General features: G+C 54.2%; 1 protein-coding gene across 2 annotated transcripts in view; it reads right to left on the bottom strand.

Moving 5' to 3' along the window:
* Positions 1 to 2,556, bottom strand: part of MIF4GD (MIF4G domain containing) — a 14,412-nt gene extending 11,856 nt beyond the window's left edge. Inside the window, exon 1 of one of the 2 annotated variants that reach the window (XM_019518149.1) lies at positions 2,120 to 2,444. The gene's annotated coding sequence lies outside the window, so the exon portion shown is untranslated. The other variant, XM_019518142.1, reaches the window with a different exon arrangement.
* Between the last annotated feature and the right edge of the window lie 915 nt (positions 2,557 to 3,471).

The following is a 3,471-nucleotide window of genomic DNA, read 5'->3' on the forward strand; positions in this document are numbered from 1 at the left end:
CCTCATTAACCCACCATACAAACACATGCACCTGTTACAATATAGGCACCTGGGAGATGGCGCTCCCACACACCCGTGCGCAAGGCATCGTCTCCCTCACAAAACCCCTTGTCTCTTAATCCTATCCCCAAATATGGGATAGGACTGTCACTTCCGCTGGAGGACCCGCTCCTGCTATCCTCTGCGCTGTCTTCCGATCCGGCTGTCTCAACGTTGTCTTCGCTATCGCTGTCCATTTCCCCACTGGGGAGTCTTGAAAGATCCTGTGCCAAGTGTTCCTCTGCCAGGTGGATGGTCAGACGAGTGGCCAGAGCACTTGGTGGCTGAGTGTGCTGGCTGGGGAGAAGGCCCTGGGGCTCCCACTCATCACACAGACACTCAATGTAGACAGAGCCTGCTCTGGTGTCTAGAGACCCCTGGCTCATCGTGAGCATGGTCACAGGATTAACACTCCCAGAGCCCATGTTGCTGCACCTCATTCACAGCGATGTGGGATGGAGCCTCACAAGGAGCTGGCAAAATGACCAGGAGGGTCTCGCTCCTTTGCCATGGGATGAGGGAAGGTGCTCCCCAGCCCCAGCACATGGGAAGGAGCATCCAAGGAACCCATCACTCTACACAAGGAGATTGGAGGCCAGGGGCTTTCCCCGCCTGCCTCTCCCTCCTGCAGCCAAACACAACCCTCTGCAGGTCCAGGAGAAGCAACTCGGCCCAGAGGGAAGACAAAAGAGGTCCCCCACAAGAGAGGGCAACACATCCCATCTCCTGCTGCCAACCTTTCATTCAATGCAGGAGAGTCACAGGGAGGTTGGGAGAAACAAGATAAAGCAAACACTGATTCTGCCCCAAGAAACTCTTTGTTCCCAGTTCCTGAGGATCTTAGGAACATGGGATACCGGGCAGAGGGGGCATCTCACACCCATGAGCCCAGTCCCTGGCTAGTGCCCACAGCCAGGCTACACAATCCCTTCCACACACAAATCAAAGCTCTATTTTACAGCTAGCCAAGTCTGGCCTCTCCACTGCCTAAACACTGCTGCGCAGCCCCCAGCCCAGTCGCCCCCGGGGTGCAGCCTCCCCACAGCAGAGTGTAGGGAAGAGCCCACAAAACCCCAGGGTCTGTTAACACCCCAGCTCCGGGTCACCGTCTGCAAGAAGGCAGGAAGAAAGCAGCAACAATTACCCAGGCCTCCCCTTTGCCAGGGCAGTGGAAGGGGGTTAAAGTGCTCCCAGTATAGAAACCTCCAGCTCCCACCAAAACCAATACAAAAGTGCAGAAGAGCATCCTGCTGGCTAGAACCTGAGCCTAGGATTTAGGAGACCCAGGTTCAAATCCCAGCACCGCCACAGACTCCCTGTGTGATCTTGGGCAAGTCCTTTAGCCTCTCTTTGGCCCAGTGCTCCTGTGAGGCAGGAATGATAGCAATGAGAGGGGCATTGTGCGGATAAAGATATTAACGCTTGGGAGACGCTCAAGCACTAGGGTCTGGAGTAAACAACCTTCTGAGGTCCCTCTCAAGCCTAATTTTCTATGAGTCTATGCTTTGGTGACAATGAGTGCTCAGGAAGGTAAGAAAAGGACTTAACTTTTGCTTTTGACCTGGAGAAGGATATCCACACATGGTGGGTGTGAAGGGTGACCTGGAGGAGGGGAAACAAAGAGCTGGGACCCCTCTCCCTGGCACCCGAACACCTCTCTACCTGTTAGCTGGCAGCATGGGACCATTTTCCCACTGCTTGCCACAAAGCAGGAGGAAAAATCAGTCTGGTAGAGTGCAGAGGAGCCTAGTGATTATGACTCTTTCACCTAGCAGCAGCTTTGAACAAGATGTGGCCTCACACACCCAGGCTTCAGAAACCACCCACAGATTATGGCCACCAGGGGATTGGGAAACTGGATTAGGAGGAACATTTTCTTCCTGCCAGAGCTGTGGACATGACTAGGGAATTAAGTGACTAGCCTGCTCTCAAACCAGGAAGAACCGTGCAGCAAAAGCAGAGGACTTCCCAGGCTGCTCAAACAGCCGCTGCTTTGTGCGGCTTCAACCAGAAGAACCACAAGTTTGTTTCCAAAACTCCCCAGGGCAGCCCCTGCCAGGGATCAGCAGATTGCACCAACCTGTTTGGGGTTTTCCTCTGCACGGTCCCTGCAAGGGATCCTTTTCCCCGCCCCAGGACTCGAGCGCCGGCTTTGCTGGTGTCTCTGCATAGAGCTGAGACTTGGCCCCCGCCTCTAGTTCTTTTTGCTTTCGGCTTCAGGTTTTTGCAGGTAGATCAGGAAAAAACCCAGAGCCAAGAAGAGCAGCAGCAGCAGGAGAAAAGGCAGCAGCTCAAGCATGGAATGCAAATGCAAGATGGGCATCCTCACAGCATCGGCCCCACCACCGCAAAAGCACCCCTGGGAGTCCAGCAGGCCGGAGCAGCCAGAGCCTCCCTGCTGCTGTCCTTACTGTTCAAGCTTCGTCGGGGTCAGTTGTTGCCAGGCGGATGGATTCTTTCCATTGCAAACCTGAGGGTTTCCTCTTAGGTCATTTCCTCACAGCCTGAGCCAAAGGGGGAGGAGGAAGAGGAGAGATGCAGCAGCAGTGCCACCTCCTGGCTTACTGGCGCCCAGCTGCTCGGCTCTGGCCATCCCAGCTCTGCTCCTCTTCGTCAGTCCAGTACCTGGGGATGAGAGCATTTGCATTTGCCTCTTAACTCTTTGTCTAAGGCTATAAATGAACTGCAGGTCTTTGACAGTCCCAGCTTTTGGTCTCTCCATGTGAATTTAGCTCTAGGGAGGGCTGCAAGCCAGGCAGGCTGAAGGACTCTACTGGGACACAGGCAAGTGACAGTGAAAAGAAGCTGCAAGGCAGATCTCTTGCATTGAACTAAAAATGTGCCCCAGCCCTGCCTGGACTCAGATTTCATAGACATTTGGGCTGGAAGGGACCCCGGAGGATCATCGAGTCCAGCCCCCCGCCCCATGGGCAGGATGTCAGCAGGGATCATAGGATCCCAGCAAGACAAGCATCCAAATGTGTCTTGAAGGCATTCAAAGTAGGTGCTTAAACCGCCTCTGGCGGCAATCTATTCCAGGCCTTGGGGACTTGGACAGTGAAGAAATTCTTTCTTATGTTCAGCCTGAATCAGTCACAGTGGAATTTGTGAAGGTTTGATCTTGTCATCCCTTGGGGCGCTCTGGTGAACAGACGTTTCCCCAGATCCTGGTGAGCACCCTGGTGAACTTATAGGTGGCCACCAGATCACCCCTGAGCCTGCGTTTTCCAGGCTGAAGAGCCCCACGGCTCTCAGCCTCTCATCGTAACATCTGTTTTCCTGACCTCCGATCATGCGCGTGGCTCTTCTCTGCACTCTCTCAAGCTTCTCCACATCCTTTTTGAATTGTGAGGCCCAAAACTGGACGCAGTACTCCAGCTGCAGCCTCACCAAGGTTGAGTACAAGGGGAGAACGACATCCCGGGATCTGCT

This window comes from Gavialis gangeticus, unplaced genomic scaffold (genome assembly GCF_001723915.1).
Source record: "Gavialis gangeticus isolate Ggan-Ray unplaced genomic scaffold, GavGan_comp1, whole genome shotgun sequence".
Lineage (NCBI taxonomy): Eukaryota > Metazoa > Chordata > Crocodylia > Gavialidae > Gavialis > Gavialis gangeticus.